This window comes from Lissotriton vulgaris, chromosome 6 (assembly GCF_964263255.1).
Source record: "Lissotriton vulgaris chromosome 6, aLisVul1.2, whole genome shotgun sequence".
Taxonomy (NCBI): domain Eukaryota; kingdom Metazoa; phylum Chordata; class Amphibia; order Caudata; family Salamandridae; genus Lissotriton; species Lissotriton vulgaris.
In genome coordinates, this window is record NC_141694.1 from 1,709,044,694 (window position 1) to 1,709,067,559 (window position 22,866).

Consider the following 22,866-nt stretch of genomic DNA (forward strand, 5'->3'; position numbering starts at 1 on the left):
CATTTGTTAGCAGTTGTCTAAACTATACATTGAGTGGGCATTAAGCTCTCACCTTATGCCATTGCTAGTTAGAGTACCATTTCGCCTCCCATGCGGCGCTTGCGTTGCAGTGTGTGAAGTACTTTTTTTAAATCTTAAAGTACACTCTATCATCCAACATTTTGTCCCACTCACTTTATCCTATATATGCAATACTACTATCTATACCACGGCTGTCATCAGTTGGAACAAAAGTACTACCACTTCTACCAGTAGCTCCACTAAAACCAATAGTGCTACCAGTATAACCCATATCACCATCAATAAGACCACCACCATCATTTCTACCACTTTTTTTTTGTTAATCTGTTTGTTGTTTTTTCAGATAGTATTGATTACAGGTACTATAGATACAACTTTAGCAGTGACAGTGTGAATTGTGGATAACAACACAAATCAGACACATGTACATTGCACTATTTTCTTCACCATAACTCAGAGTTTTATAGTACAGTGTTTGTATGTATCGGCAGAGGCATCATTTGCAGCTATCAGCAAAGCCACTGATATTACAAACAATGCCACCATCATGGCTAACAAAGATTGTCAAAGCCAATAGGTGTTGTTTTTAATGTGCGTTCACGTGGAAATATATTTCTCCATGACTGATTTTGCATGCGTTGTTCACATTTAAAGCCAGATGTATTGGATTTGCCAATGCTTGTTAAAATGCAAATGATACATATGAGCAGCGTGTAACTGGATCCAGTGTGTGTATTTTGATGTATTTCCTTTGCTTATACAATCAAAATGTAATTGCTGATGTATAGGTTTTTTGTTTTGGAAGTGAATCTAGTTTGAATGCCTGTCGTGAAGCTATGAAAGTCATAAAGATATAGTGCTACTCGCTAATTGTCCTTGTGCGTTCATATGTTTTACTTTTCTGTAATAACATATTTAATTTACAGCTTTACTTACTCAAACGAAAAAAAAAACATTCACATAAATTGTATTAAAGATTAACCAAAATACTTGCATTTTGTCAGAATTAAAAACTATGCAATATTTTCTTTTGTATGCCTTTGAATTTCACCACTTACATCACAAACTTCATCTTCTACTTCCTTTTCATAACACTCTTCTTTGAGGGTACAGATAAACTCTGCTCATGCACTCTGTTCAGCAGTGGAACTCTACTCCCAGCTTCCATATTATTGTAGTCTAAGACTTTAATTCAATATGGGATTTTCTTTACAGAACAGCTGGTGCACACATTTCCCAATTAAATGCCAGACCTATTGGCTTTGCCAATGCTTGTTTGGATTAGTGGACACTTCTTTGAATATATGAATTCCAGCAGACTCCTAAAACATCAGGACGAGTGGCATTTAAAGAACATTTAACAGCCTAAGGGACATGAAAAATGACTTGTAATGGCAGATATGATAAACTAACATGGCAGTGTAGTCTACAGTCCCTCATACCTTCCTAGTGAATTGGTGATACGCAAGTCCATTTAAAAATTTCTTTTCTGATTGATACTTCAAAATGGAGGCAGATCAGGAGTCTGCTCAGGAGTGTACATCTATTGCTACAACCTAGAAATATAATGAGTAAAACAAGTTAGGAATAGGGCCTGTGCCTCTGGAGCTCCAGATGTGATATATATGTCAGTGTAAAGCATGCAGATGTAAAATGTGACAACTTCCTGTCTTAGAACCAGCGAAAGTTGCCCTACTACCTCCTGAGCTGTGAAGCCTTGTGTGTAGTCAACGGTGTCACAAGTATATGAGAGAAGCCTTGTAGAATATGTTGTATATGAATTTAGGACCTTATTGTAATTTTCCCGATTCATGCCCATATATAGGAATAAATCACCCTATCCTTATATAGGCATAGAAATCATAACCATATTTAGACTTGGCCTATGCAGCCCAAATACGGCATGGCTACCTCCACTAGTTCCGAGAATCCACAACGATTTCTTGGAGAAACCCGCCTTCAGCAGTCAGGGACTTCCCCTTGCTTGAATATTGATTTATCCAAGAACTCATGGAGTTTTCAAAGAACTGAGTCTTTGATGACGTTATTATGTCCAACCTTATGTAAAACTCGGCACCTTCAAGGTATTAATATGCCCACATTTGCCCAGGCAAAGACTAAGTGGTTTAAAGCAGTTCGACTATCAACTTGCCAGACGCCCTTCTACAGCAAGTACCGAAAGAAGCCGACCCTCCAGCTGACGCACTGAGAAAGACGCTGTCTTTTCTCCTGCCGAGAAATCCAGCTCCAGTGTTTCCAGGCTACCCTTGCGGATTGCTGGGAAATCGAGTCCTGAGAGAGAAATACAAGACCTCCTTCATTCTAAACCAAGGTACGGAGCTGATTAGACCCATAGAGAATTCTTGGATAGATTCTTGGCTAAAGAATACTAAACTTAAGTTACACCTCACTTACTTCTTCCCTGGTACTAGACCTAGGTTAGGTACTCCTGGGTAGTCTTATTTTAGAAGCACCAGTTGAGTACTTGGTCATTATTTATTAATGTATGTATTTTGTTATTTTATATGGCTTAGAAACCATACCATACTTTTACAGTATTATTTTATAATACTCTTCGTACTATACGCATTGTACTTTGCAACCAGTATTACGATTGTAGCAGATAATTTCCTATGCTTGAGAAAGAAGACTGTTCAATAAATACCTTTTATTGAAAACGCCCGTCTCTCTGCACCTCTGGTGAAACGAAGCATGCACGATTTACTGAGTGAAATAGTTGTCTATTGTTTCCACGACTCTAGAGATAACTTTGTTTCCCCAGGATAAGAAACGTATCATGTTTATGCGGTTGTCAGAAACTAATCCCTTCTTGTGAATTCGAGAACGTTTCTAGTGACCTCTGAGCTAGCTGGCACTCACAATTAAGTTTAATATATTCGATAGAGACCTAGTCGACCTCAGTCCTACGCCTAAACTATAGTATATATTATTCCAATGCGCAGAGCCTATTGGGAATATAGGAACTATACTACAATGTAAGCATACCGGATGCTCATGCACACTCTGTTGTTTAGATTTTCAATGAAAGCCATTTCTCTTGCATCACATGGTTGGAGTTGGAACATGTTTTCTGTCAACATGTGGTGCAACTTAATGTTCTTTTTAGGGGTGTGTATTACAGATCCCACATTTCATAAAATGTCATGACTTTCTAAGAAAAGCATTGACAAGTTTGCAAAAAAGTGAGAACTTTGTTTTAATAACATTTGTTGCTGAATAAATGCACAGATTGAGTCTTGCTGATTGTGACGCAAAATTAGGGAAATATCCGTTATGTTTCCTGTTATGCTGGAAAGAAAATATGCAGTATGGCTTTTTACTGCAGAATATTACCTCAAAAGTGGTAGAAGTTGGCCCAGATGATGAAACTCACGTTTGCATTTTCATTGTGTTCAAAATTATGAATTTAGGAAACTTTCATTGGTATTATTTTTTCGCACATCCCTAGTAACCTATTGTGTCCTCAAAGTGTTCTCTTGGCACCATATTCGTACCTTCCATCCGAGCTAGAGATGGAAAAATAGATGTGCAGGTACTCAATACCAAAGTGCCTGTTCGCTTCTTAGAAATGACAGTACTCTCCAAAGAAAAGTATTGCACCTCTGCCTCTCGAGGTGCAGGTGCTCTTCCTCTCGAGGTGCAGGTGCTCTCCCTCTCGAGGTGCAGAAGTGTAGGTGCTCTGCCTCTCGAGGTGCAGGTGCTCTGCCTCTCGAGGTGCAGGTGCTCTTCCTCTCGAGGTGCAGGTGCTCTTCCTCTCGAGGTGCAGGTGCTCTTCCTCTCGAGGTGCAGGTGATCTTCCTCTCGAGGTGCAGGTGCTCTTCCTCTCGAGGTGCAGGTGCTCTGCCTCTCGAGGTGCAGGTGCTCTGCCTCTCGAGGTGCAGGTGCTCTGCCTCTCGAGGTGCAGGTGCTCTGCCTCTCGAGGTGCAGGTGCTCTGCCTCTCGAGGTGCAGGTGCTCTCCCTCTCAAGGTGCAGAAGTGCAGGTGCTCTGCCTCTCGAGGTGCAGAAGTGCAGGTGCTCTGCCTCTCGAGGTGCAGAAGTGCAGGTGCTCTGCCTCTCGAGGTGCAGAAGTGCAGGTGCTCTGCCTCTTGAGGTGCAGGTGCTCTTCCTCTCGAGGTGCAGGTGCTCTGCCTCTCGAGGAGCAGGTGCTCTGCCTCTCGAGGTGCAGGTGCTCTGCCTCTCGAGGTGCAGGTGCTCTTCCTCTCGAGGTGCAGGTGCTCTTCCTCTCGAGGTGCAGGTGCTCTTCCTCTCGAGGTGCAGGTGCTCTTCCTCTCGAGGTGCAGAAGTGTAGGTGCTCTGCCTCTCGAGGTGCAGAAGTGTAGGTGCTCTGCCTCTCGAGGTGCAGAAGTGCAGGTGCTCTGCCTCTCGAGGTGCAGAAGTGCAGGTGCAAGTGCAGGTGCTCTGCCTCTCGAGGTGCAGAAGGGCAGGTGCTCTGCCTCTCGGGTTGCAGAAGTGCAGGTGCTCTGCCTCTCGGGGTGCAGAAGTGCAGGTGCTCTGCCTCTCGGGGTGCAGAAGTGCAGGTGCTCTGCCTCTCGGGGTGCAGAAGTGCAGGTGCTCTGCCTCTCGGGGTGCAGAAGTGCAGGTGCTCTGCCTCTCGGGGTGCAGAAGTGCAGGTACTCTGCCTCTCGGGGTGCAGAAGTGCAGGTACTCCATACCTGACAGTACTGGCCCATTTAAAGCGCTGCCTTACACCATAACTTTAATTCATCTAAGTATAATGACAAAGCGTAGGGGCAGGCTTTGCCACACTGTTCCACACATAACTAATTTTGAATGGTTAGAGTAAGTTCTGATTTCATAGTCCTAAAGGTTATTGCTGTTAGGGAAGGAACGCTGTTCCAGTAGGGCTACCAACTGACTCACTCTGTTGCCAGCTATGCAACTGTGAGACGAGTGAACACTGCAGTCTTGGGTCTTCGTTAAGAAATTAACACATAAGGGAAAGCCTGTTAAGCCCATTACTGTCCATCAAGTCGTGCAGACATTGCTGAGTTCTCGCTACCCCATGCCAACCTCCCAAGTGACCTCAAATTCATTTTGTGAGCTATATACTGGTTTTAGAACAATACATTTCCTCACTACAACTCTGCAGCATTTTATGTGCAATCGCTGTCTTTTTTGAGGAAATGAGACAGAAAGTGAATTGCTTGTGCTTTTTTGTTTCATTGTGAGCTGGGAATTCCTCCAGGGATTCTGCCTGGGGTTTTGCTCGTCAGCTCCCTTTCCTGATAAGACCATTAGCTGAGTTAACAATGTGAAACAGATGCACTTAAGTAATTCCGGCTTCGGTTTTATACCGATGCACAAAGAAAGTTTATAAATATGTGCTTGCTTTGTATAGTTGAAATGTAAATACCAGAATTCTGCTTTGACCTAGTAAAACCTTTTTCCCTAAATTGGCTTCAAATGTGTTTATTTTGCAAGTCTGTTTTGTTTCAATGTTCTAGTGGTAGAAAAGGGAACTCTACAGACCACAATTTTAAAATACTACGATATCGAAGTAAAAAAGCCTACTTAGTCGATCACATTTCGTGCAATTTTTTATCGTGGTTGATGTGAATGACCCTCCGAGAGGTGTTTTGCCCATGCAATTTCCGAATATAATAAGCTGGGTGAATTTATACCTGCAAAACGCTGCACAAAGAGTAATGCCATGTGGTAAAAACCAGTCACAAAGACGCTATGACAATGTACACCCCAATATATTGGAATCGAACACAAAAAACAACCCCATACCGTGTGGTAAATATCTCTCCAGGGAGACTTTGACCTGATTTTAGTACCGCCTTCTGAATGACACTGTAATTCAGCTTAACCGACTGTTCACATGTAAAGATAATCAGCAAACAGAATGGGATCAAGGTCTGGTTAAGATAGGGCACCCATATAACCCAATGTCAAAAGGTCAACATTCTTCCTGTTGTGGCATTTCCTTTTAGAGATTCCTGTTTTGAGGTGGAACAGGCTAGTGGACTCAAATGAGCAAATCCAAGAGACTTTATGTGCACTGATGCAGTTAAAGAAAACACCGGACTTCAAACAATTGGCACTAGTGACTGCGTCATATGTTAAACTTTGTTGAAGAAGCGCCTTCTGTTGTTGGGAAGTGCCAAGAGTGCTTAGAAGTATGCTATTTGGTAGCACCTAGAGGGAAAGATGAGAACCGTGTAAGACATTGACTGATGCAATGTAAGAATTTAATAAACAGTGGACAAAGTGTCACATCTATGTCTAAGTGGACTTTACTGGCCCTTGAGTGGCCATCCCAGCCAATCCTCCAGGAAAGTTTGGATTGGTTCAATCATTCTAATTAACTCATCAGTGACCATCCAGATCAGTTTGAACGCAGAGGCCAATTCTGTTTGTTCAAAAAGTGAGTAATGCAGTTCTCTCAAAAATTTGCATCAGAATTTTTCCATGCATTCTGGCAATCTTTTTGGCTGTGTGGCAGTGAATTAATGTATGGAGATGGACTACATAGTTGCCCCCACTTTGTTTTCTGGTGTTTTGATGGGGTTTGACTTAATTTGGCTGGGATCCTGCTATTCAGGGCCCCCAGCCTATCTGATGTCCTCTCTAATTTGATTCCATGTACTTTAGGTACACTCCAGTGTGTTTCCTGGGGTACCCTTATGAGTCCCTAGGGCATATGTACCCCAGAGGCCTACCAGGGGCTGCAGCTTTTATATGCCACCCCTGGGAAGCCTTCCATAATGACACCACAGGACTGCTACTGCAGCCTGGGTAAGGTGGTGCATGCACCTCTTACTTAGATATAGGTTCCCTATATCTACCCTAAATCACTGCACATAGAAACCTATCAGTCACCCCTATGGCAGGCCTCATCAATCCTGAAGGCAGGGTGCTTGGTTTTGTGTAAGAGGGTGCCCATGCATGAGCAGGGCCACTCTGCAGCCTTCGGAACCTATTCTCTGGGGCTGTTCTGTGATGCAGCCAGACCATATACTCTTAAGTGCATTAAAACCTCGCGGTAAAGGCTAACTTTGGAATAGCTGCACGGAAACATGTCGTGTTTGGTGTCAAACACTTTGGAATCCTACCCCCACGTCTGTATTGGGGCTGGGTGGGTGCACTCTGAGAGTGCTTTTAAGTCTGCACTGGTGGCACATTTGGTGTACCTGTACTTAGCCCAGTTCAAACTGGTTGCAGGGGCTACCAACCCCTGCTCTTGTGCCAAACTGTACAAAGCAAAGGAGTGCAGCCACCCCTAAACCCTCCCATAGGTGGGTCCCTGGAGTATGCCCAACCCCGTCCTTTGGTATTAGAAAGGAACCCCTGGCTCCAGGACTTTAGATTACACCTGGTCGAAACTCTGCTACAGAAATCCTAGAACTTCAACGATTTACACGACTAGATGACTGAAGAATCTCCTTTGGAGTAAAGGAGTTACGCCCCTGCTTGGCAGGCACCAAAGAAGCATTTGCCTGTCTGCATCTCCAAAGGTCCAGCAGGACTCCGAAGTATTTGCAGCCCAGGAGGTGGATTTCCAGACTTCTCAGAGGCCGCAAAGCACAAGCACAAAGCAAAGCTGAGACCCACAGCCCTCGTGAGTAACGTGGAACTGGAACTCCTGGTCACCGTGCACATTTGCAAGTGCATCAGCTTCTCGACGTCTCTTGAGGCTGTGCATTGGGTTACTTGTAGCCCAGACCCCGAGCACCTTTTGCACCGAAGATTGTGGGCAAACGCTCCAGGAGTGTTCCGTGAGCCCGCTCTTTGCATTTCAGCTCGAGGTACCTTCGCGATCCCTGGTCCTTTGACTGGGGGGTCCCTGAGAAGGCAACTCTAACGTTCATTTTGTTTCCCTGGTTGCTCCAGACGTGCCCTGACTCTCCACCACTTGGTGAGTTCCTCTGACCTTGCTGGTCCGCACCGTAGCATTTCTTCACTTTCTGCGTGGGTTGCTGTTGCCAAGGCTTGTTGGGTCCAATCCGGTCACCGACGCCGCAGCACTCGACATCCTTTGTGGGTCAGTTCGAATCCAGCTCCTGGTTGTCGTCGATGCCTCCTGGTCCTCGTGGCTGCAGTGTCACTCTTCACCTCTTCAACCTGAAATCACCCGACATCTGTGGGCATTTGACTCTCGTGCTCCTGGTCTCTGGCTAGTGACCCAGACTCTGTCCCCTCTGCTTTCAGGTTTTTCCCATCTTCAATCCAGGCTTGAATCACTCTGGACACTTTCCACTTCGGCAGCAGCACTTTGCAGCAGATTGCCATTGAAATGAACAAAAATTCCCAACACCAAAATACACCCATGCACCCAGCTTCCCTGGGTGAGGTAACTCGAGTACTCTGGTGCTCCTGTGGGTGGTGACCCTAGAACCCCTAAAGTCTAAAGGAGTTTGCTCAAAGTCCTCTCCTAAGTGTCCCTAATATTTAAATTTCCAACCGCGACTTTCCCCATAGAAGCTGACTGTGATTCGCGGCTGTGTTCTCACACTGCACGCGTCCCCTGTGGGTCCCCTGTGTCACTACCATGGGTGGTTCCGTGTGGGCCCAGTGATTCTACAGGCTCTAGGCCTTGTGTATAGTCAAGTCGTGGTATTATACCACTTTCTCAATATATGGTTTGGTACGCCCCTAGGGCTCAACGAATATTGTGCTAATTTACTGTCTGATATATTAAGGGTAACTTATGTGCTTTTACCTCTAGCCTCATAAAGAGACTAATAGGGTGTGTGTAGAATAAATACATATATATTTACCTGGTGTGGTTCTCCTTTCATTTGGTCATTCAAGAGATTATAGACTGGTAAAGTAAACTGCTTTACATTCCTTCAAGACTTAGCCTGAAGGCTGCTCTCTATAGCTACCACTAGGATAGCTTTCAATAAATGTTGTCTTTAACCTATTACCTCTAAGGGGTTGTTTGGACTGGTGCAAGGTGCCCACTATAACTAGTAGTCAGCATATGCCAGGCCAACTTCTCACAATCAGGCTCGAACAGTGTTGCAGTCCAGTAAGTTTGAGGAATTATCTGTGTGGTGCGCATGGTACTGGACACCAAGTGGCAACCTTTGCCCTGCTGTGGAAGTCACTCTTCTGTTTTTACAGTCCATGAAGCAGCTAGTACACAAAAGGTCACAGCCTAAGACAACACATCACGCATATAGAGGCAGTAAGGACATGAAATGTCACACCCATTAAAGAAAGCATCAGGCATCCTTCTGGGCTGTTCAGGAAAGTGGTAGTTTACCAAAGCTGCAAACGAAGTGAATGAGATGTCTCATTGATGAGGAACTACTTACCTTGGAGAGGAGGTGGCAAAGGAGAATGAAAGACTGTTGTAGACTGTGCCAATACATTTCTTGCTAGCAACAAAAATGCTGAATATAAAGTTTTTTACTCTCAAACACTGTCAACTATCTCTGGCTGCTGGATCCTATTCCAGCCCAGAGTTTTTGCTCTGTCTTTCCAGAAAGGATCTTCCATCGGTCTTGGCCCTTCCAAAGAAGGAACAGGCTGTCTGGACTACCAGGCCATGCCCTTTCTGGATGGGAACACAAATAACCCAAGACAGTTTTAATCTGTGTTGGATCTCATCATTGAGGTGTAGCTTAAATTCCTTTGGCACTGTGAGCCATGGGACCTAGGTCTGCGCATAATAATGTCACTTAGGTTGAATCACAGGTATCAGCAATTACTATGAAAGAATGCTTGAATTAATCTCAATTGCCGATATTTAATCTTATTCACAATCAATTCCATCCTTTTGTTTTTGCTGTGTCATTAATAATGAGTCCAACAATAGGTAAATCATTCTTCCTTTTGTCCCAAAAGGAGCAGTCCATTCAGAATTACTTAGTTGTGTGAACGAGGACAAAAACATGTTGTGTCCTTATTGGGCATGAACATTTGAGATTCAGCTTAAGTTTCTGTATAGTGCGCTCACACGTGCCACTCGCTGTGCCCCACTGCATCACTCCCAAGGAGATGGACAATAGTCATTACTGTGGTTTAACCTAGGGCGAAGCCTTTTAATCACATAGACACAACGCATTGTGAAAAGATAAGTGACAACCTTCATCATAGTTAAGCAAACCTTGTTATGAGAACACCGTTCATAAGATCAGCCAGATCATACATAATTGTTTTGCAAAGCAGGACATAGGGCAGATGAACAGCTCATCATTTGTGCAAGCAACACATCAGAATCTCGACCTTCCTCTACAAAGGAACATTTCCAAAAGGTTAATGGCAAGTGCCAGCAGGCCTATTTACCTTATCCATCGCCCTCCCCTTTAACCAAGGGCATACATTTATTTGTAACTTCCAGGGCACCGCATCGCCGTCCATCCCTGCCAGGGAATACCTACCACTCGGCAAAATCCCCCCAATATTTTTAATTTCTGGAATCCCGGGGTAGGGCAGAAAGGTCCAGGACCACCAGCAGGTCAGTCCCCCATCCTGGCTGCCTAGTGCCCACATTAATAAACCCCCTTCCAAGGGGAATGTCCAGTAAACCAGTCCACATTTGGGGTAGCCCCCATTTCTGCTGCAAGAAATTCCGCCACAAGGCGAGTCGGTCACGGTCTAAATTGCCCTCCCCCTGCTACCACTGATGGGCCTCTTTAATACCACTACGATTGTGCTGTTTCCCAACACTGAGCTGTTGGTCCTCGAATGGCCAAAAGCGCCCCCTCCCTAAGGGGCCTCTCTCCATCCCCTGCACCCTCACTTTATGGGTGCTTAAAGATATGCCTCTGCCTCAGATTCTCCCATGGGTACCCATTTACTACTCGGTTACGACTGCACCTTGTACACTGGAAGCCACATCGACCTTATTGTTTGGCTATGGACCCTCCTAGCCGCGTAGTTCGCTCCATTGCGATATTGTAAGAATTCCCTCCTCCACCCCCCCCAAGCTCAGCTTCCTCCAAACTAGGTGGTTAATTAAATTCTACACCTGTTGAGCCCCTGGTATCTAGGGTTAGATATAATCTTCTGCGTCCTCATGCCATCCTCATATCTTACCTAAGGTTTCGAATCCTACCGATATGTCCCCACAACTCTCTGATATGCTCAGCTTACCTGACCCTGGAGTCCATACCTTGCCTTTCGGAAACCTAGCTACAGACACTGTTGGACCTGTGAGTTGTGGGAAGGGTGTAGGCTGCGGAATTCTGAATACTTATTGAGTGACCTCGCACTCGTGTCCGGAATCCCTTGGAAAACAGATCCAGGTGATAACACTTACTCATCAGGGGTTGATTCACCACATTTCTTTAGTGCCTCAGCTGCACCCTTCCCCCCCCCCCCCAGAATCAATTGTTCCACCCCTAGATCCCGAGTGGTTCACCCTCCGGGCATACCAATGACCTTGGACCCCAGCGGAGCGCTGCAGGAAGGAAGCCGGATTCTACTGCAACCCTAGTATCACTCAGTTAGTATTCTTTCCTTTATAGGGGGATTGTGGGTCAGCCTACTTAGTGTTCAATAAGGAAGTAAGGAACCCTCCTTCTCCTCCCCCTTCCAACTCAAGGCACCTCTGACTTCGTACCCAGATGTCCGCAAGATGTAGACTCTTAGACCACCGCGGGGTCCTAATGATGAAACATGCCAACCCCCTACTGTAACCGAGCTCCCACACTGCCTAATGTGAATAGCACGCCAGTACCAAGTGAGTGAAGTAAAACCGGAGCCTGGACAACCTATGTTGTCATCTGTTTTAGACACACGATTGCCACAGCAGCTGCCCTGCAGTGACCTCGTTCTGAGGGGGGGAGGCCCCTTGGGCTGATGGTACTACTTAATTGCACCAAATTCATGAATCTTGGCGCCCCCTGCAACCCCCCAACCCAGCGGGCTACAGAGAGCCGCTGGACTGCTCCCCACGCCATTATGCGTTTCAGGTGCTATAAATTCCTATTCCACCTACCCGGACTAAACGCCCTTGAGAATTACTGGTATGCCTATGAACGGGGTTAATACACCAGTCCCCACGACAGCGCTTTGGGCCTACCCTTTGTGCTAAATGGGGAGGACCCGCTCTTTTCCCTGCAGTGAACACCTGCATCCCAGTTCTGCAGTGCGCAGAACTATACATTCATCATACCACTACGAAGCTCCAAATGGCCTGATTCATATAAAAAAAATCCAGTGAGGCCCTCTTACCCTACTCTGATGCCGCGAACTAGCTTATTAGCCTGCATCCTTGCTGATACCCCTCGCGCCCTGCCGCCTCCCTGGGCAGACACTGTGGCATCCTGCGTGACGAAGATAACTTGCTGCTTGTCCGATGTCTCGGCATCCGAGGGAGAGGACAAAGAGGGATCCGGCCGCCATGACGCTCTTCAGCTCGCTTGCCTCGCGCTTCTTGCAGGATGACATCCTCCAGATCCGTCGGTCGACTTTTTGGAATCGTGCTATAGCCATCTCCCGAGGTGGTACAGACATGAAACAGAATAAAGTAGGAATTATTCTCGGCAATGCTGTTTTTTCACCGAAACAGCATGATAATATTAGAGCTATATTACGCATTGTCTCTGTGGCTACGCTATTGGTCACCCCCCCCCCCCCCACTATCTACCGGGCTCACCTTTTGTGCCCCATGCGCACACATCTGACCCTTGTGCGAATCCGGTGTGATGGTTCCCGGTGCTCATTGAAGGGAAAAAGAGGCCGATCCCACGTTTGCTGGGCCTTATAAGCTGCTGCCCCCCTTGGGCACCCTCCGATGACGTCATGGTGCGACCCCCCTCTGTTGTGGCGACACCAAAGAAGGGCGACTCTCCACCCTTGGTTGCTCCTGCCCGTATCGCGACTAAGGGCGCCCCTCTGCTATGTGCCGGGTGCGCCTTCAGTACTGCAAGCTGCTTGACCTGCATCTGTCGGACCCAAGTACGGAGGGTGACTCTCCGAGAGGTAGAAAAAGTGATGAGTAGAGTACATGAACTAATCTTAACCACAAGTTACTTTCCAGTCTACTCTTTTTTTGCCCACTCTGTCGTTCCATTCCAGGACCAGCCGCTTGCAAGTCAGTGTTGGCAGCACCACACTACTCCGCTCAACCAAAGCGGCAGTTCAGTATATATTATTAGGTGAGATCTCTTGAACTCTGACATACGCAATTGGACTGCACCTTTTTGGTGAGTTAAAGTTTAATTTGTATATGGTGGGTCACCTTCAGGAATGGCAAAGAAGAGGAAAAGATAATAGAATGGAGTGCACAAAGAGTAAGTGCCATTGGTTCAGGTTAATTCGAACATTTAGAGCCATCGCTGTTCTTAATGACCTATGAAGTTCATATGGCCACAGAAGGGCAAATAAGAAGCGGCATCCTGGACTGGGAACTGCTGTTATTCTTACCAGGTTCAAGATGCAGCTCCCTCGTTATCCGTATACAAACACAACACTGTTTGAAACAGCATAGCTCTGTATACAAAAACACTGCTCAAGTTAGGTTTGGTCAGATTGGGGAATTGTCAAGCGATGCCTATAGCAATGCCTTGTTGATTTCGGACAAGGATCGGGATCTACAAAGTTTACAGGTAGTGCAAAACACCGCTGCCCGTCTGATGACAGGTGCTCCCAGGCGAACTCCATCTCTTCCCCTTCTTTTTAATTTACACTGGCTTCCTATGGAAGAGAATTAATTTTAAAGTGTGCTGTCTAGTATTTAAGAGTCTTAATCAGATGGCTCCTATCTATCTGACTGAAAAGCTAACTAAACACATTCCTTCTCGCACACTGCGTTCAGGAGGGAAAGGTTTACTAGTGGTCCCTCGTATTAAACGATCCAGACTAGGAGGCAAATCTTTCACCTACATGGCTCCCACGTTATGGAACCAGTTGCCTTTGGATCTTCGCCTGAATACCACCTACCTGGCCTTTAGGAAAAAGCTCAAGTCTTATCTTTTCTAGCTCCGCTCCCCTATATGTTGTAGTGCTCAGTTCTTAGTGCGGAGATACCCCATGCGGGGTGAGTCATGCGCTTTACAAATGTCAGAAATAAATAAATAAAATGTGAAGTGCAACAGAAGGGTAAAGCGAGGTACAATCTATATAGTAACCTTATTGGGCTGTGTGTCTGAAATCATCTGCGGCGTACCACAAGGATCCTCACTCAGTCCCACCCTCTTCAACGTATACATGAGCCCCCTCGCGGCCATCGCCCGCCAACACAACCTCAACATCATCTCTTACGCGGATGACACTCAACTGATCCTATCTCTCACCAAGGACCCCAGCACCGCTAAAACTAACCTACACGAAGGAATGAAAGAAGTCGCCGAATGGATGAAACAAAGCCGTCTGAAACTGAACTCAGACAAAACAGAAGTCCTCATCTTAGGTAAATCCCCCTCTGCATGGAACGACTCCTGGTGGCCGGAAGCCCTCGGAAATGCACCCATCCCGACAGACCACGCACGGAACCTTGGCGTCATCCTGGATTCTTCACTCTCAATGAACAGACAAGTCAGCGCCGTATCCTCTTCCTGCTTTAACATTCTTCGCATGCTCAGAAAAACATTTCGCTGGATCCCCTCCGAAACAAGGAAAACAGTCACCCACGCTCTAGTCACGAGCCGACTGGACTACGGAAACACCCTCTACGCAGGTACCACCGCTAAACTCCAGAAGAAACTACAACGAATCCAAAACGCCTCAGCCAGGCTCATATTAGACATCCCACGCAACGAACACATCTCTGGTCACCTTAAAGACCTCCACTGGCTACCCGTCAATAAGAGGATCACTTTCCGACTGCTTACCCACGCACACAAATCACTCTACGACATCGGACCAGATTGCCTCAACTCTCGACTGTCCTTCTACACCCCCTCCCGCCAACTTCGCTCTTCCAGCCAAGCCTTCGCCACTGTACCTCGCATCAACAAGACCACCATGGGAGGCAGATCCTTCTCATACCTGGCTGCCAAAACATGGAACTCACTCCCCGCTTACCTTCGCCTCACCCAGAATCACCTAGCGTTCAGAAAGCAGCTTAAAACGTGGATATTTGACAAATAATCCAACTCCCCTTCCTAAGCGCCTTGAAACCCTCTGGGTATGTAGTGCACTATATAAATGTTTTGACTTGACTTGACTTGACTTGTCACAAAACAGAAAACTTCTGAGAACTAATGAAGAAAAGCATCCAGGACGCTAATATGGGGACAACTCGGTGCTTGAAAGAAGTCTAAAGTGGTGATTGTGTCGTATACAAACTCCAGTCAAATGCAACTTTTATCTAAAGTAAAGAAGATGGAAAATGTAAATTCCTATTTTAATAGTTGGGGCAGAGACATGATCAACTGTGCATGGACGGATCACCTAAAAGATGTGATTATGAGTGCTGGGAATGCTGCCACAGTTCTGAACAACTTTGCCAATGCAACACTGTAACCCACATGGATATGGTCTTCAGCGCCAATTTGGGAGGATTGTTCTCATATGAAGCGGATATATTGTCCTCCAGGGTTGCGAGAAGCTGAGTAGAGGAAGTTGGGAAGAAAATCTGTAAGCAGATTTTTTGAGCATCCCAAAATGTCCCAATTTGTACGTTATTGGCCACCATTCCCTACAGATGCATAGAGAGAAGATGTTCTTGGGCCCAAATAAGGAACCAGCTTCAGGAATAGCTTAGTGGATTGATGCTGAAAAGAAAAACTACTTGAGTAGGCACCATCAAAGACAGCAAAATAAGTTTTCAAACAAGCTGAAATTCAACCAGACGGAGAATTGCTATTTCTTAAGTCCCCATTACGGGCTTCAGTTCTACCTTGTGCCAAATCACCCAAACCTGTGATTTGGCACAAAGTGCTCCCGTGACTGGTATCCACTTTCCTACAATGTCCATAGATTCACCTCTTTCCATGATTACTACCTCTGTGACAGGCAATTTAATGCCCTTTACTAATCAGCTGCTCTTGAGACAACACCACTGTTCAATGCCCGCTCACCGCCTCGACCCCTCTGATGATCTCTGCTCCCACTCTACCCCCTTTCAATGTAAAGTACAGTGAAATAGCCCAGACCTATTGCATTTGCCCTTGCTTGTTCTTTAAGGAGCAGCCTATAGATGTTTAACCTCTTTCAAGTTCATGAACTGAGACAATTTATCAATGGGATACTTTGGCGAGCAATTCACTCCAGCACGTTTTGCTGCTTGTCTGTTCAGTCTGGTTAGATTGAGCATGACGTCTGGTGTAACTGATGGTGAGTGAACATTTCTCCCTTGCTTCAGAGTATGTGTGATTTCAAACCTGCCCCCAGGGAAACCCTGCCTCGCTCTGTCCGTATTCTGTCAGTGCCCAGGTTCTGGAAGCTGAGCATAAAATCTAATTATTGAGTAATCATAAACATCTGTCCTTCATTTCATTATATTGTGTTTATCGTGATACCAGGCCAAGCCTATGACCGTGCTCTTTCAGTTCCCCCAGCGTTCGGTGTTTCTGATTTCATTCCTCATTAGTCACGCCATTTGCACTGTTATGGCTTCTCATAAAGTGCAGCGTGTTGAGGTAGAGTTCTTAACGCTGTTACTCCTTCGTGCTACGACGTGTTCTTTGGTAAGATTAAAGACCGCAACTCGACACTGCAGTTTCAATTGATTTGCATGTCACCTTTTTTTCCTTCTTCTGTTTCCATGGCATAACGCTGGTTAACCTTGAGCCTGACACAGATGGCGATCCCTTTAATTTTAGGCAGGAAAAGTTAGGTGTTTTTGTCTGAAGTTCCCAGTACATGTCTACGATTGAGAATATGCACACCACTTGACTACACACAATGTAATGGGAATATAAGTGACCACGTCGTGCACACTTGTTTCCTTCAAAGCTTTCCATGGGTGTGGTGATCAGTTTGAAAAACCAGTGCTGTCACATGAAGGGGGAGACCATCGGTTGTTTCCACCTGAAAGCAGATTAATCAGATGTGTATATACTAACATATTTCTTGTACTTTACAGGACTTGGAAAATGTTAGGATTTATATTTTGGTCTAATTGCAAAGGATGTATTCTATGTGGTGATGAGGGGGGTTGGGAAGGTAATGCAGTCGTACGCGAAAAATAGAAGCCATCACCCAAAACAAGAATATTAAACAAAAAAAGAACCCAAAACCACATTTTTAGTCTAAAATTTACGGACAACCAGTAGGAATCTGCCTACAATATTTCATTGACAATTATTTCCCTTTTTATTTTATCCTTTACGCGATTACTAGCTTAAACGATGTCTCAATGGAGACAATTTCTTTGGAGAAAAGAGCGTAAAGTAAAACTCGAAGATAAAAACTTTAAACAAAATGCCTCATAAGCCATACTGCACTTGACAGTCACTGTTAACACCCCAGTAGAGTTCTGCACAGCGTTCTTGAAGTCAGATTGCAATTGCTGTAATGTAGCGAAGAAAGGAAATGTATAGCTTGACACTGGTGGACTGCAGAGCTTTTGAGGTCAGACCGCAAGTGCAAGAATGCAGAAAGGAAATACCCATCCAAGATTGGAAGAAACCTAGCAAGTTTCAGTGACAGCCTTCAAAAGTGAGACAACTGTAAAGCTGAGAACACCCATGAGCACTGAACATAAACATTGTCATGAACGTGGAATGTGGTTCAGGTGTCGTGCAACCGCATTGTTGAGAATTTTTGGGATGTTGCCTAGTGTTGTCTTTATGGAGGACGTCCAAAAAGTGGTTGCTATGCAGATGTTTTGTTGAAGAACAATGAAGTGCGGACAATCAGCTCTTTTGCAGCAACTCATTCTATCATGGCCACCTTCACACAAGACAAAAAATACAACTGAGTCTTGCCGGAATCTCAGATGGCAGCTGTAATAACCAGGAATCCTGACTGACAGCTGTGATAACATGGCTTGTCACTTCTGGTTCTCGTGGGAACTCTGATTTGGAAGCCATTGATGGCGTGCCCCTTATTGGTAGTTGCATTCTCGCCCTTCACCTGAAACACTGAATTAGGAAGGGAATACTAGTTTTAATAGCACCCAAACATACATGTTTCATTGCACCCTTACGATGGACCATATTATTAGGACCCATGGGCTGTCGCCGCCCTCCTCACAAACTTTGGTGGGGCTGCCGACTCTACATAGCTCCATGTTCATGATGCACTTCTTGTATTGTGTGCTACCTGGTAAATGTGACTGTACAGAGTCAAATATCCTCTAATCGCAGCAAACGGGTATCATACCAAAAGTCCGAACAACATCCTCCCTGAAGCTAGAAGCTATCAAAAAGCCATCAATGACATGAAATGTGTCAGTTTTTACTTTTATTGAGGAGACAAAAAGACATGAAGAAGCTGCTGGGATTTTTTTTCCTGCTGAATTGGATCCCAACATATACAGTTGTTAATTAAATGTCACCAACTTAAGTGAATGGAAGGTTTGCCTTTTAAGATCATTCTGGGTGGTGAGCTATTAAATTGACAACTAGTACTGCATTTATTGAACTCTTTGGGCATCTTTTCTACTGGGGCAATGGGGTTTTCCTCAATAAGAGAAAGCCTTGCTGTTTGGCCTTCAAATCGAGAAGCCCTGGCCACAAGATGGCTCTTGATTGCACAGCGGGTAAATAGTGATTACGTGCAGTTTGGTATTTAACAGGTGTGCATGTTGTGCCTATGAGGAACTGAGTTATAAATTGATAAAGCGTGTGACACCTACCAAGGTAATAGGGCACAAGCTTGCAACTCAGTTCACTGAGAACTCTCTTAATCCTCTGTAGCTTTGGCACAAGCTGCAGGCTTTTCCACAGAGAAATGAATGATAGCTTCAAACAGAACCAAAGCACATTGAAGTCAAGAATACAGTGTTCTTTTTCCCAAACCAATTCAGGAAAACCAAGAAAATTTTAATTAACAAATGATGCAAAATTGTTAATCTAGTATAATGGAACCGAAGATTTTATGTCCAACAAATGCTCATTGGAACCTGACTGGTGATAATCCTTGGTTCGTTCTGCTGTATATCATTTTAGGCCCCTAGTGTAATTTTCCAGATTCATGCCCTTGTATAGGTATAAATCACCATATCCTTATATAGGCATAGAAATCCTAATCCTATTTAGACATAGCTCATGCAGTCCAAATACGGCATGGCTACTTCCAAAAATCCACAACGATTTCTTGGAAAACTCGGCTTCAGCAGTACGGGACTTCCCCTTGCTTGAGTATTAATTTGCCCAAGAACTCATGGAGTTTTCAAAGAACTGAGACTCTTTGACGTTATTATGTCCACCTTTACTTCAAACTCTGCACCTTCAAGGTATAAATATGCCCACACTTACTTTACAAACACACAGTGGTGTGAGCAGTTCGACTATCTACTTGCCTGACTCATCCTGCTACAACAAGTGCCGAAGGAAGCCGACCATCCAGCAGACTCACTGAGAGAGACTATGTCTTTTCTACTGCTGAGAAATCCAACTCCAGTGTCTCCACGCTCCCCTTGCGGGGTGTTGGAAAATCGAGTCCTGAGACTGACCTCCTTCATTCTAAACCAAGGTATGGAACTGATTAGACCCTAAGAGAAATCTTGGATAGCTTCTTGGCAAAAGAATACTAATCTTATGCTACACCACACTTTTTTCTTCCCTCGTACTAGACTTAGGTTAGGTACATCGGGGTAGGCGTATTTTAGAAGCCCCAGTTGAGTACTTTTAGTCTTTATTTATGTATGTAGAGGTTGTGGTAGAACTTCCAAAAACCATTTGCTTTGCTCTCCTCCTCCAAAATGGGAGACGCCTTTGTCGTTCACTATTTGCTTGATATATTCATTTCTTGTTTTGCCCGTAGTTGCTGCGCCAATAAGGTGCCTATCTTGTCGCCACTTTCACATCTTAGAGTCTGAAGCCTTAGAATGGTTTTCTCTGCTCTATTGGTGTATATGGCCTTTAGTTTTCCCTTTAGGGAAGTGACTGTGCGGTTAGTTTGGGTCGATGGCAACTCTTGGTGGTTTTTTTTTCTGCTGTTTGTATTTTCTTTTCCAGTAGGAGCCTCTCCCTCCTCTGTTGGTTTCTAAGCGTGGTGGCTAATTCTATGCATTTGCTCCTAACAACTGCCAACGGTCTAAGTTGGTGGCACAAGATGTGAGTGCGGGGTTGTTGTGATTAAAGTATTCAGTGATTGTCATCCTTAATTCATCTCTAAAGAGTCTATCCCAGCTGAGAAAGTTGGGAAAGAACCACCTCCTGTGTTTTGAACGTGGGGCTGTCCAGTTTATTATTATTTCCAGGGGGAATGATCAGCTAGGCAAATCGTGTGGAACCGTGCATCCGTGACTTTAAAGACAAGGGATTGGCTGAGAAAAATGTGGTCTATTCTATAGTAGGTTCTGTGGGAATGCGAAAAAAAGCAGTAATCCCATGATGTAGGGTGGGCTTCCCTCCAAGCGTCCAGTAAGGCCAGGCGCTGAAGATAGGTTTTGAGGACCCTGCTGAATGTCCCTCCCGCTGCACTATGAGGATGTGTTGTGTCTAGTGCGGGATCCCATATGAGGTTAAAGTCCCCCTGCAATAGAATATCTCCTTAGGCAAACCCCTCTAATGTATTTAAAAAAAGACTTCAGAAAGTCCAGTTGTCCTGTGTTAGGGGCATAAATCATGGCAATGGTACAGGCTCGCCCCTTGATCTCCCCTCGTACCATTAGAATACGCCCATCTGATTTAGTAGCTTGGTGGTTAAAGGGGATTGATGAATGGAAGAGAAGAGCCACTACATTATGCTTTGTGGGGGCCGAGGATCGAAAGACCTGGGGGTACTGTTTGATTTTCAACCTAATCTCCTCACTTTTCTTTAAATGGGTTTCATGCAGGGCGGCTATCAGAATCTGGTGGTCAGTTAGGCACGTCCATAGGCTCTGTCTCTTGTTGGGGAATTAAGCCCCCTTACATTCCAGCAGAGGAAGTTAACTTCCATGTAACACTGTGTGGACCCCACCCTTTTGTTGCTAGCATTCCAACCTCCACACACCTACCCCCACCCCATAATCTGCCCCGCCAGAATAATCAACTTTAAGAACACCAAGATACACAACTTCTAAAACAGGTAACAGCAAGAACTGAGCTGTGGGGACTACCATCCCAAAGGAAGGCCTCACTATGTCCAACTATAGGAGTGGGCCCACTTCTGCTCCCAGCAACCCCTATTACCAAATTGCTAAGGGTACTGACGCGCTTACTTCTGTAATAATTTTGATTACCCTCCCACCTGCGTTTTGACGGGATCAAAGGATGCAAAGTGTTTGACAGAATGTTAGTCTCTGCTTTTGATGCGTCTGTAAGGGAGCTCTTTCCCTTTTGTTCGCCCCATCACCCTGACTTGTAGCACAGTCTAGCTTTGGGCGATCTACCTGTGTGGGACCAAGCCAGAGATCCCGGGCCCTTTGTCGTTCTTCGATGTGGACGCTTGTGACGAGAGGAGTGGTCTGATTCCCAGAAGGTTTGCGCTTCTTCCATCTCTGTGCATTGGAGCTGCTTATTGTCCATTTGGAAGGCGATATCCTTGATAGCCTCTCTCAGCTCCTTCCTGAAATCCCTGAGGGACGCCAACAGTTCATCCTGGGTGAGAGCCATGCTGCCCCAACTGCGCTTCTCCCTCCTTAGCTGATCCTGTGTCAGACTGGGCAAAGTAGTTGGAGACTTTTGTTGATGGAGGCTTTTTTAGGTGGTATATGGGGGCAGGGGGTTAACCCAACTCGGGCCACCCCACCACTGGCCAGCTCGCGGACAAAGAGAATTCCACCTGTAGGGAGGTTTGCGAAGGACCACCTGTCCGCCTGATCCCGCATCACAACTGCTCACAAGGAGGCTTCAAGCAGGGCCCCACTGGTTTCTTCTGGGCTCTAGGCCTCCAAGCCTTCCCTCCTCCTCTTAGGTGCTCCTCCGGTGATGGGACAGCCAGGGGGGAGACTGCGCTTGATGTCTATGTCTTCTTTGGATGGGGGCTGTGCTCTCTGTTAATTGAACTCCCCTGCGCCTGGATGATGAAGCGATGCAGGCGTTTGGTGCGTTTTTAGGGTCAGGCAACTATTGTGGGGGGGGGTCGTCAGGCGGCTCGCCTAGTTCCCTCAGCTCGCTGATCCGTTTGTGGGGGGGCTCCCTGCTGACTGGGGAGGGCAGACAGCCTCCGTCTCCCACCGGTAATCCGAGCGCCCCTCCAGCACTGACCTTCACTTGATTTTCTCCAGGCTCAGGTCTTACGCCTGGCGCTGGGGAAATTTGCCGGTCCTAGGGGTGCCTCTTGATGTCGGCGCCAGGGGATATTGAGCGGGCGGTGTCGCGCACTCCCCTTGGGGGGGGGAGGGAGGGGGGTCGCCACGCGTCTTCGCGCTGCAAGACATTGATTCAGCTGTATCATTTCTCTCGATACTGCGGTCCGCTCTCTGCCGACATTTTGAGAAGTGCTGCGGTATTCTGGCTACCACTTCTCTCTCGCCCTTTGTAAATCATCCAGCGGCATCTGGGGGCTCAAAGCGACATTCTTGTGATTCTGCTGTCTCTTGCGCTGCTGGGGTCTGGTTCGGCGGTGAAGTCAGTACCCTGTTTTTTTCACTGTGGCCTGCAACCGGGCCGTTCAGAATCTCATCCGAGCGGCCATGATGGTTGGCCACACCCCCTACCTGACCCCTTTTGAGCAGAGCCATGCCATTAGTCAGGCCTCATTATAGACTCTTCATCCACCTGTTCTCTCCACCAGCAAGAACAACGTTCATAGACCACTTGTACTACCACATCCCAACCTGGCTCCCAGAAATACTATTGTTTTCCTGCCAGAGAAGGTTTCCTCCAGAATGAAGCCCATCTGAACTGAATTATTACCCGACCTTTAAAGTGCAGATGGCG

The 22,866-nt window shown here is 45.9% G+C and overlaps 1 protein-coding gene across 1 annotated transcript in view; it reads left to right on the forward strand.

The window, feature by feature from the left end:
* Nucleotides 1-22,866, forward strand: part of LYPLAL1 (lysophospholipase like 1) — a 196,756-nt gene that overhangs the window by 35,423 nt on the left and 138,467 nt on the right. The gene's annotated exons all lie outside the window — the stretch shown is intronic.